This window comes from Leptonychotes weddellii, chromosome 1 (genome assembly GCF_054177405.1).
Source record: "Leptonychotes weddellii isolate Sample4059 chromosome 1, ASM5417740v2, whole genome shotgun sequence".
Taxonomy (NCBI): Eukaryota; Metazoa; Chordata; class Mammalia; order Carnivora; family Phocidae; genus Leptonychotes; species Leptonychotes weddellii.
In genome coordinates this window covers 139,591,329-139,603,520 of record NC_138369.1, presented here as the reverse complement: position 1 = coordinate 139,603,520, position 12,192 = coordinate 139,591,329, and the positions used below count along the sequence as shown (strand labels likewise).

The window sequence follows — 12,192 nt, the reverse complement described above, 5'->3', positions numbered from 1 at the left end:
TCGCGCGCAGCCGCACTGCTGGCCTCCGCGCACCCTTCCCCCTCCACTTCAGGACCTCCATTTTCCTACTGGGCTGTGGCCTGTGGCGTCATCTTTCTCCTCCCATTCCTTACGACACTACTTGTGGGGCTTGCCTGGTAGGCCCTGGCGGTAAAATCCGGATTTTTCCACCCTTCCCTCTCTTCTCCAATTTTAGCAAGATCGATCTTCCCCGACCCGGTCTTGTTCTTCCAGTTAGTAGGCTCCAGAATGACCTTCAAACGCTGTCTCTTAATAAGATTTTATAAAGATGGTTCTTCTAAATGTAAAGAAATCTGTGGTAGACTCAAACAAATGAGATGTTTTTAAGACCAACGTAATTAACAATCGGCCGGATAACTTGGCTTCTGTCCAGCACGATCCAAGTTTTGAGATCATGTGATTGCCTGGGATTAAGCCTGGTATTTTACCGGCGGGCCACTGTGGGACAGAACGTCGTCGCCATTTCCGGTCCCTAGACCATAGCATAAACGTCACTTCCTTAGCAATGCACTTTAACCCATTTCACGCACGCCCTCTACATTACACCTTACGACACAATCTTTGTGAAATTTTTGTTTTTTCTCTGATTTCATCGCAAGAAAATGTTAAAACGATTCGCAAAAATACAGGTCCTCGAAATGCAGCACGCCTGCCTCGGGGCGGCAGGGCGGAGCTCGAGGTCACGTGACTGTCTAGGCCCGCCCCCTTCTGCAGCTGAAGACTTCCCCTCCCGCAGTGACAGAGCCTCTGGTCCGTGATCGGTACTGTTTCTGCACCTCGCGCCCCGGTAGGTGAGCGACGACCGGTAACCGGCGACTGGTGGGAATAGGAGAGGGGGTGGGAAGAGAAGAGAAAGTGTGAACGGCTGCCTCTGTTGTCCGGAGCTTCCTCCCCGCTGTCATCCTGCACTGGCTAGGAAGCTCTTTTTTCCAGTTCTGACCCTCGCTTCCCCCACTGTGGTCGCCCCCGCCACTTAGGGGTGAGACGTCCACCTTTCCCGGGGTTGGGGATGAGTGCGGCCATTATGGTTCTCTATTCGGAGTCTTTGGGGCTTCGGGTAGTGGGTTTGGTTCAGCCATTTCTCAGGGTCCGCAGTAGTCTCCAGGTCTTATTCTCCAAAGCCCATTCTTTTGCAGAGGCCCTGCTCGGTTTTCAGCCTTGGGCTGGGAAGCTGGGAGGTAGGAAAAACCCTGGAGGCAGAGGCGTCTCCGGTGAGACAGGTTTGGGAGAGAATGCCACTGATGTGGCCCTCACTGCGGAGTCACTGTAAAGCTTGCTCCAAATGCGCTTTCTCAGTAAATCGGAGTTTTTAATCTGACCTCCCTGTGTGAGGCGTTCTGTAGATGTTCACAGAATTTGGTTGGGCCTGGAAGGGTAAAAACAGGCCTTTTACCTTTCTCTGATTTTATGGTGCAGGAAGAGAGAAAACAGTTGAAAGAATAAAGATGTATTGGCTTCAAAACAGGAGGTGTTGGTAATGCGACAGTCTCAATTGAATGGGGAGGCGTTGAAAGATGATGGTGTTGCGGTTTCGTGCTCTGCAGGAGACCCAGACTAGCTTATGGAAAAGTGACTAGGTTTCCCCGACAGGGAAGTAATTCTTAAGAAACTGATTGGGCTGGAAATAAAATGAAACCAATTTGACCTTAAACTTAGAGGCAAGAAGGTTAAGTCAAGATATCGCTTACTTCATATTTTCTGCCTTTGACATTCTCTTTTGTCCTTTCTACCTGAAATCCTACTTAATTGCTGTTCCCAATCAATTCCTTGACCAGTGATAAATTTATATTAAGTAGCACTTATATTACTCCTTAGCCTTCCAATTTGTGTAACTCCAAGTGATTTCTTCAGATTTTGATGAATAGTGTTTTGTGAAAATACAGAATTATTTTGCTTAGGTTTTTGCCCAGCCCAATGTACTCCCACTTCATATATAATGTAGTAACCAGTGTTTTGACCCTAAACAATGTGCTTTAGGGAAGAGTGTTTTTCAGTTTGGGGTTAAACTCCTTTATTTATACTGCAAACTCAGAAAGTCCCCTGGTTCTTTTAAATTGAAAGACCTTACAGAAATTATGATTTTTAAAATTTAAATTACACTTTTTTTAAATCTGAAAAGTCATATCCTCTGTTAAACCTTGTAGTTTTCTAGCCAACATAATAAAAGAATCCATTAGAAAGACGGCTGAAAAGTGAGGAAGATGGAATTCTTTATCTTTGAGTAGTGGATGTGACTGATTTGTTTTTGTTTTTCTGTATCATCCAAATTCTCTACAATAAACTGATTTTGTTAAGGGGAACAAAAGGTTAAAATTCTAGTGTAATATTAATTTAACAAAATATTTTTATAGTAAGTTCAAAATAGAAAAACTGACCTATTGATGCTCTTTGCTAGAAAACATAACTTTAAAAAATGTTTCTTGCTTTCCCTATGTAATAAATAAGACCACTATCCTGGATTTACAGTTTTAGCTATGGTCCTAGTCTACTGGTATGTTTATGTAGCCATGCCTGCTACCAAAATAAATATAGTTTCATCCATTAGTTTGCTCCAGAGTGATGGTCTCTGATCTCTAGAGGAGAGAAAAACATAAGCAGTGTTGCTTCATTGGCCAGGTGACATTCCACCAAATAAGCCACATTTTTTAAAAGCTCTGGAAGTCCAAACCAGTCCTGTCTGGGTGAGACCAAAGTAGGAAAGAGAAAAACCAGCTAAAGAGCGTTGAATCCTAGAGGGGAAGATGTCAATATGAAAGAGGTTGTGAATGAGTCTGCAGTTTTACTTCACAATTTCCCCAATTTTAGGGAACTCTGAAAGCAGTAGCTTAGACCACTAATGAAATTAGCAGCAGGAATTGGTGACGAAATTAGCAGCAGGAATTGGTGACTAAATTGCTATTAAAGTTGAGTGTGAAAAAGAGCTTTAACATTATGCATAATTCATACACAAACAAGTAATGAAGCTAGAAAGCCATTTCTGAAACTAGTTTGCCTTTTTTTATTGTTTTTTTTAAGATTTTATTTATTTATTTTAGAGATAGAGAGAGCTGGGGTAGGAGCAGAGAGAGAGGGCTAAGCAGAGTCCACGCTTGAGTGCGCAGAGCCTGAGGCTTGGGGCTTGATCCCACAACACTGAGATCATGACCCTAGCCAAAATCGGGAGTCAGACACTTAACTGACTGAGCCATCCAGGCGCCCCTGAAACTAGCTTTTTATCAGTTTATGAATATTACATGGAAAAACCTTAACATTCATTAGGGAATTGTGCTGTAGTCCCAACAGTAATTGACCCACAAGAGTTTTTGTGTTAAGGTCCCTGACACTGCTTACTCTGAGGTCGAAGTCTTCTTAACATTTCTCTGCCTTTATAGATTATCAGCACCACCAAAAATGCTTTGTCCCCCTGTTGGCAGAACTAGCCCCTTAGTCCTATAGCACACACAGTATTTTCTGTTCTTCTATTTTCACTTCTAGCACATTGTATTTGATTACTGTTGGCTGGGCTGTTCCTTAGTAAACCATAAAGCTTCTAGGAGTTCAAGGCTAGTGACTCTACTGTTGTCTTTTTTTTTTTTTTTTTAAGATTTTATTTATTTATTTGAGAGAGAGAGAATGAGAGACAGTGAGCCGAGAGGGAAGAGGGCAGAGGGAGAAGCAGACCCCCTGCTGAGCAGGGAGCCCGATGTGGGACTCGATCCCGGGACTCCAGGACCATGACCTGAGCCGAAGGCAGTCGCTTAACCAACTGAGCCACCCAGGCGCCCTCTACTGTTGTCTTTAGAACCAGGATGCTGAAGTACCTGATGAGTCTTTAGTAAATTTTATTTATTTATTTATTGGATGAATGTTTGACAGTTAGGAAGGTTAAACTAGTTTTAAACCTCTTAAAAATCATAGCTCCTTCTAAAGTTGTGTACTAGGTATTAGTTTTCAAATATAAATTGGTAATAATAACCATCCAAATCATGGATAGACAGAAACGTAGACTTTATTAACGCAGTGATCAACTTATTTTCACAGCGTATATGTTTACTAGTAGGTATGGTTATCATCCAAATATGGAAGAGAAGGGAAGAAGAGTGAATTGTCAAAATGTGGCTCTGATGGGGTGGCTGGGTGATGGACACTGGGGAGCGTATGTGCTACGGTGAGCACTGTGAATTGTGTAAGACTGTTGAATCACAGATCTGTACCTCTGAAACAAATAATACATTATATGTTAAAAAAAAAAAAGATATTAGGAAGGGAAAAATGAAGGGGGGTTAATCGGAGGGGGAGACGAACCATGAGAGACTATGGACTCTGAGAAACAGAGGGTTCTAGAGGGGAGGGGGTGAGGGGAGGGGTTAGCCTGGTGATGGGTATTAAAGAGGGCACGTATTGAATGGAGCACTGGGTGTTATACGCAAACAATGAATCATGGAACACTACATCAAAAACTAATGATGTAATGTATGGTGATTAACATAACATAATAAAATAAAATTTTTTAAAAATGTGGCTCTGTGTAGGCTACAAGTGATACAGCACTAAAATAAAAATCAGAGGATGAGTGTTCAGCCTTGCCGCTTTAGTTACATGCTTTTTAAAGTAAAGTTGGGAGTGGAGGCTTAGGATTTGATACTTGAGAAATCTTCCTCTCAAGGGTATTGTGAGTTCAAGTGATATAAACCCTAGGTAATCTATGTGAAAGTATTTTAAAAACTAAGTGGTATTTAAATGTAAAGCAATATACTGTAGACTTTATGAGAATAGATTTCCCAATCATACAGACCTGGGTTCAGGTTCTGGCCCTACCACTTATTTAGGTTGTGTGACCTTGGACAGTTTATTTAATCTAAGCTTAACTTTTCTCATATTTAAGTTTATCCCATAGGTGCTATTAAATCATAAATTATATCATGAATACAGGGGGCCTAGTACATACTTTGTAAATTTTTGTTAACTTTACTCATATCTGGTTTGGTTTTATATACTGAAAAAATTTTTTTAAAGATTTTATTTACTTAAGACACAGAGAGAGCGCACAAGGGAGCGGAAAGAGCATGAGCTGGGGGGAGGAGCAGAAGCAGGCTCCTAGCTGAGCAGGGAGCCCAATGTGGGGCTGGATCCCAGGGTCCTGGGATCATGACCTGAGCCGAAGGCAGCCACTTAACTGATGGAGCCACCCATGCGCCTCCTATATACTGAATTTTTAAAGGAGACTTAAGGCATCCTATAAAATTGAGGAACAGGTTTGGGATGTAGAGAAACAAATAGAATTTGTTGAGGTTATTACTAAAAAATAGAGGAACTAGAAAAATGCACTTATAGCAAAGATTCTAAAACAGATTTATCAATAGAAGCTGAGAAATATCAACATTATTAGTCCCATTATTTTGGCAACTGCAGTGACTTAATATTTTTTATATAGATTTTCCAAAGCTTATGATTATTAATATGTGGAAACAATTTAAGGAGGTAGTTCTTCTCTTTTTAAATTTTTATCTCTATAGTGGGTTATAGAAATGTATTAAAATTGTACAGAGCTATAGAGCAGGGACTTTTGAGTTTATGCTTATGTTTAAAAAATTTGCCTTTTATTTTACATGTCTTTATATCTCATTTTTGTCCTCATATGAAGTAGACAGGGGAATGTAGAGATTATAACAGGGACATGAGCTGCAGTAAAAAATTTTTACTTCTAAATTCATGATTCACAAAGATTAGTGGTTTTATATTGGAAAATACCAGTAAATTAAACAGTAATTGAAGTATAGTTATCATGAGTTTATGTTTCACTTTAATCCTGAAAAATTTATTACTCATACTCATTTGTTCTAAGGAGAGATTTTATGAGGAGATTATTGAATGTGATGTCAACTTCTGTATTTTGGTGAAATAAATTGTGGTCAGTGTTTTCCATTTAACTTCCTTCTGTAGAAACTTTAAAAGTATTACAATTCTGTTTTTTCCTATTGTGAAATGAAAGTGACTCTGGTTTGTATAAGTATTCCTTTATGCATATAGTATATACATATTGTATGTATAGTAAATACATATATATACATATATATGTTTTTGTGTGTATGTATTTGTAAAGAGAACTGGAATGGATATATATATTCACAGTATAGACTTCTTTTTACTTGAAACTATCAAGGCTGTTTTTAAAATTAGCTAACTACTGGGGCGCCTGGGTGGCTCAGTCGGTTAAGCAGCTGCCTTCGGCTCAGGTCATGATTCCAGGGTCCTGGGATCGAGCCCCGCATTAGGCTCCTTGCTCAGCAGAGAGCCTGCTTCTCCCTCTCCCTCTGCCTGCCTGCTGCTCCCCCCGCTTGCGCTCTCTCTATCTATCTCTCCGTGTCAAATAAATAAATAAAATCTTTAAAAAAATAAAAAATAAAAAATAAATAAATAAAATTAGCTAACTACTGTGAATAAAATTATCTATGACTAATTTATTTAAAATCCCCCTTTATATTGTTTGTAGTTAGCTCTATTTAATAAATTTTACAACCATGATTAGACTGTTTTTAAAAATTGGTATTCATAGGTATTTTCAGATTTAACCTGTGCTATTGGTATCAAAAAATTTTCAGTTTTGAATCTTAATGCTCTAATATTGTTTTTTGGGTGATAAACCTTTTTTTTTTTTTTAAGATTTTATTTATTTATTTGACACAGAGAGAGACAGCAAGAGAGGGAACATAAGCAGGGGGAGTGGGAGAGGGAGAAGCAGGCCTCCCGCCGAGCAGGGAGCCCAATGTGGGGCTCGATCCCAGGACCCTGAGTTCATGACCCGAGCTGAAGGCAGTCACTTAACTGACTGAGCCACCCAGGCGCCCCAGTGATAAACCTTTTTAAAAACTATGCCTACAACATGTCATGTTTTGTTTCTTTTCTGAAAAATAGTTAAGCATATTTCATTGAAAATAAAATGGATAATGCCTGGTATGATGCAAAAGAGCTCCAAATGTATTTGAGCAATGAAAAACAACCAGACTTCATGTTTTGTTTTAGTTATTTCTTTAATTTTTAAAAAAGGAGTGTTTATTTAAAAGTAAAATGGAGAAGACTAATTAATTTGGAAAATATTTGTAAAATTGAAGAAAGAGCATGATAAGAAAAACTCTATGTAGTAGTGATTATATATTCATATTGGAAAAGTTGGAAGGAAATGTATCAAAATAAGTGATTATCTCTAGGTTAGGAGATTAAAGAAAGATTTAGAATTTATTACTCTTCCTTTTGTGTATGTGAATTTCTACAATCAATAGTCATTGCTTTGGGCAGCAAAAATTTTTTTTAATTTGATATGGAGAATTAAGACATTTAAGTAATGATTTCTTCTTAATTATCTGAATGTCTTAAGTGAAAATGTTTCAATTTATCCAGATAACTAAATAAATTATTTAATTTTATCACTGCAGATGTATTTTTAGGCTTACATAAGCACAGCAAAATTTTAAAAGCAGAAGTAAATCCCAGCATATAAAGGAATTTAATACATGGCAAAGCTCTGTTTCAATCCACTGGGATAAAATGGCACATATATAGTAAATGTAACTGACACAACTTACCTGCCTAGAAGAAAATAAAATGGAGCTGCTGCTTTGCAGCATAGGCACAAAATAATTTCAGAGGGATTAAAAGCATAAATGTAAACAATAAAATATTTGAAATACCAACCCCTGAATTTTCTTTGTACATACAGTCTAGATGTAGTAGTTGCCAATGGCAAAGATAAAGGACAAAAGGCAGATTGGAAAAAAAAGTGTTTGAAATATGTATAACAGCTAAAGAGTTAACATTTGTAAGAACTATTACATATTAAGTAAAAGTCCATATAATAGAAACATAGATAAACATGTGATCAGAACTTCACAGAAAAGAAATCCATTCAACAAACATAAAAAAAAGACATAAAACCTCACTAGTTGGGACGCCTGGGTGGCTCAGTCGTTAAGCATCTGCCTTTAGCTGGAGTCATGATCCCAGGGTCCTGGGACGGAGCCCCGCTTCGGGCTCCCTGCTCATCGGGAAGCCTGTTTCTCCCTCTCCCACTCCCTCTCCCTGCTCAGCGGGAAGCCTGCTTGTGTTCCTGCTCTCTCTGTCAAATAAATAAAATCTTTTTAAAAAAATTAAAAACCTCACTAGTAATCGATGTGCTAACAATGAAATATTCTTTTCTGACTAGCAAAAATTAAGTGGTAAACCTACTGCTAGTAGGGATCTATGGTAAAGGATTTTCTCATAGGATGTCAGTGGAGATGTGAATTGTTACAGTTTTTTTAGTAAACAATCAGGCAGTATCTGTTAATATTGAAAATATATATTCTTCCATCCAGCAGTCCCACTCTGTGGCGTCTTTTCCTTAGAAATAAAGACAAGCTGGGACACCTGGGTGGCTCAGTTGGTTAAGTGTCTGCCTTGGGCTTAGGTCATGATCCCGGGGTCCTGGGATTGAGCCCCTTGTCGGGCTCCCTGCTCAGTGGGGAGTCTGCTTCTCCCTCTTCCTTTGCCCCTCCTCCTGCTCCTGTGCACTCTCTCTCTCTCAAATAAATAAAACCTTAAAAAAAAGGAAAGAAAAACAGGCAAGCATTTACGTGAATGTTGATTACAGCAATGTTTTATAGTAGCAAAACCTGGGAACAAAGGGAATGTCTGTCAATAGGAGTATCATTGTATAGATCATGGCACAGGCATATCATGGAATATCTTTCAAGTTATTAAAAAATAGGAGTTAAATCTATACTGATGAGTTGAAAGGATCTCCATCATGTATCTTAAGTGACAAAGGCAAAGTTAGAGAAATGTATGTAATGAGATCCCATTTTTGTAAAACAGTTGAAAAAACACTTTTGTGTGTGTGTGTGTATGCTTAAACAGTTGTTAACATTGGAAGGAGGAAATAAGCAAGAGAAAAAAGAAGGAAAGAAAAAAGAGTACCCGCAATAACATATGCATGTAAAACTGTTTACACGTGTCTATAGAAGATGAATTGCAGGAAAAGATAGTCACCAAAATGTTTGGTAGCCATCTCAGAGTGGTTGGATGGGCATTTCAGGTGATTTTTACTTTCGTCCTTACACTTTTCTAGATTTTTGTGTTTTTATTTTTTATAATGAACATAATGTTTCTGTAATTACAAAAAACAAAACCATTGACATTAAAAAAAATAAACATTCTGATAGGGCAAAGAAGGAATTAGTAAGGAGGAAAATACCACTTGAAATTACCAGAAATGGCAATTATCTGAAATATTTTTTGACTCATTTATTCTCATGTCGGAGGGGAAAGTGTATAAATTATCCTGATAACTCCGTAAGTTTGCCTTAATTTTGTATAGGTGGTAACCATTGTGTATTCAGTAAGAAATTGTCATTAAAAATGTGCAGGGAGGGACACCTGGGTCGCTCAGTCAGTTCAGTGTCTGCATTCGGCTCAGGTCATGATCTTAGGGTCCTGGGATCAAGCCCTGCATCAGGCTCCCTGCTAAGCAGGGAGCCTGCTTCTCCCTCTCCCGTTCCCCCTGCTTGTGCTCTTTCTCTCTCTCTCTCTCTCTGTGTCAAATAAATAAATAAAATCTTAAAAAAAAATGTGCAGGGAAATGCTAGGCATTACCAGATTGGGTTGCAAATACAGCTTTTATTTTTGGTGTAGTTATTAAATTTTCCAGAAATTCTTTATGCCTGGGAGATACAGAGCATATTGCACAAATATGGGGTATATCACCTGACTTAATCATGTGACAAAATCAGAATAAGGAAAAGTCCACATTTGAGTTTTAGTTAATTAAAAAAACCCAAAAAACTAGATACATGAGTAACTCTCCTTAGGAAAGCTTCAAGTAAGAATATCTTTTTTTTTTTTTTTTTTTAAGTAAGCTCTACGGCCATCATGGGCCTTGAACTCATGACTATGAGATCAAGAGTCACACGCTCTACCCACTGAGCCAGCCAGGCGCCCCTCAAATAAGGTCTTTAAAGAGGCAAAATTAAAAGTATTGACAATTATTTAATACTTTATTTCAGTCCTTTTAAGAGATTGAAGTTAATACATCGTTCAAGGCTGTAATAGAAAATGTCAGGGACAGATGGGTGGCTCAGTTGGTTAAGCGTTTGCCTTCGGCTCAGGTCATGATCCCAGAGTCCTGGGATCAAGTCCCGCAGCAGGCTCCCTGCTCAGTGGGGAGTCTGCTTCTCCCTCTCCCTCTGCCGTTCCCCCTGCTTGTGCTCTCTCTGTCTGACAAATAAATATATCTTAAAAAAAAAAAAAAGGCAGATGCTTTAGAGTTGGATTTGTTGCATGTTTAAAGCATCTGTATTTGTTTCTCATGTTCATCTTTGTTTTCCTCTTTTCATTACCAGTATTATTAACTTGATAGTATATATGTTCTTTATCACAACACATACAAATTTCTTTTTGAGAAGAATTGGAATATATGTAAATAACAAGTAATTTTCAAGCAGTATTGAGAGGCAACATAGCAAGGAGGTTAAGGGCATAAGTACTGGAGATAGACTGGGTCACATCCTGGCTCTGCTACTTCCTAGCAGTGTGACTTTCGGGGAAGTTGCTTTTATCTTTCTTAATTTTTCTCAGCTTTAAAATAAAGATAATAAGAGTATTTACTTTCTTAAGTGTTGTGAGGATTAAATGAATTATTTAAGAAAAGTGATTAGATAACTATTGGCACATAAGATCTATATAAATATTTGCCATTATTATTTAGTTACTATGCTCTTTGTTCAGTTAGGTATATATAGTAATTTTATTACTTGGCTTGTTTTAGCACTCATTGAATCATTCAATAATATTTTTAATCAAGTTGAATGGATAATACATGTACAAATGCAGTAAAAATTATGTACTTATATGTGTGTTTTCTCCTTTCTCAATCCTTATTTTTTTTCACAAAGGTAATACCTCTTCACATTGTTCTGGACATTACATTTTTCACTTAGCAATGTTATCTTGGGGATCTTTCCACATTTGTACAGTTAAAGCTACATCATTCTTTTAAATAATAGTCTAGTATTCAATTGTACTAATGTGTCATCATCATCATTTGTAACATTTATTGAGAGTTTACTACTGATCCAGGCACTTTTCTTAATGTTTTAGTTGTATTCATTCATGGAAGCCTCACAGAAACCTTATGAAATAGGTGCTGTATTTGTCCCCATTTCATAAATGAAGCAAATTAGGCATGGGGTGGTTAAATGCCCAGCAATGTCACACAATTCATAATAGGACTCAGAATTTGAATCCAGGGCATCTCTTTCCAGAGTCTATCTTAATATCGCCGAGTATTACAGCTATTTATAGTATGACAAGTTATTTAACTAGTCTCCATAGTAATGGATGTTTACAAACTTTTGCTATAAGGAACAGGCTATAATATTTTGATAATAGGACATTTTGTACACATTAAGGAAATTCCTGGAGATGGAAGAACTGAGTCAAAGGATATGTACATTTTGAAATCTGGTGGGTATGGCCAAATTGCTCTCCAATTTAGCAATGAACAAAAGTTCAGATTTGTCCTCAGTATTGTGCTGAAATCTGCCAAATCATTTAGCTTGAGTCTTTGGGAAGCTGAGTAGCTAAATGCCTTGAACATTTCTAGCATCCCTGAATTATGAGTGATCTACCATCTTGTGATAGCATAGGCTACCCATCATATCTACTCAGTGTAGCAATGTCAGTGTAAGAACAAAGTATGACATTTGGACTTCTTGTTACTTTCAAATAATGGTAAGTATTCTCGTTATGATTTGCAGTGTTGCCTATGTGATTTATGCGTTGAAATGCTATAAATTGAGGTTTGAATGTGTACCATTGAAAGAGCAAAATGCTGCAATTGTCAATGTATATTATTAAAAGAGTAAAATGCTATGATGGTTAATAATTGTGAAAGTTGCCAATTTTATGTACCAAAACAATTACGTAAGTGCTTTCAAATAATTAAATAGGGAATCAGATTGGGTGCCTGGGTGGCTCAGTTGGTTAAGCGACTGCCTTCGGCTCAGGTCATGATCCTGGAGTCCCGGGATCGAGTCCCGCGTTGGGCTCCCTGCTCGGCAGGCAGTCTGCTTCTCCCTCTGACCCTCCTCCCTCTCATGCTCTCTGTCTCTCATTCTCTCTCTCTCAAATAAATAAATAAAATCTTTAAAAAAAAAAAAA

The 12,192-nt window shown here is 38.0% G+C and overlaps 1 protein-coding gene across 2 annotated transcripts in view; it reads left to right on the top strand.

Annotated features, from left to right (window-relative positions):
- Positions 1 to 650: 650 nt before the first annotated feature.
- The window catches only part of ATP6V1A (ATPase H+ transporting V1 subunit A), a 58,214-nt gene continuing 46,672 nt past the window's right edge, over positions 651 to 12,192 (top strand). Inside the window, exon 1 of one of the 2 annotated variants that reach the window (XM_081796883.1) lies at positions 651 to 808. The gene's annotated coding sequence lies outside the window, so the exon portion shown is untranslated. The remainder of the gene's footprint in view (positions 809 to 12,192) is intronic. The other variant, XM_081796890.1, reaches the window with a different exon arrangement.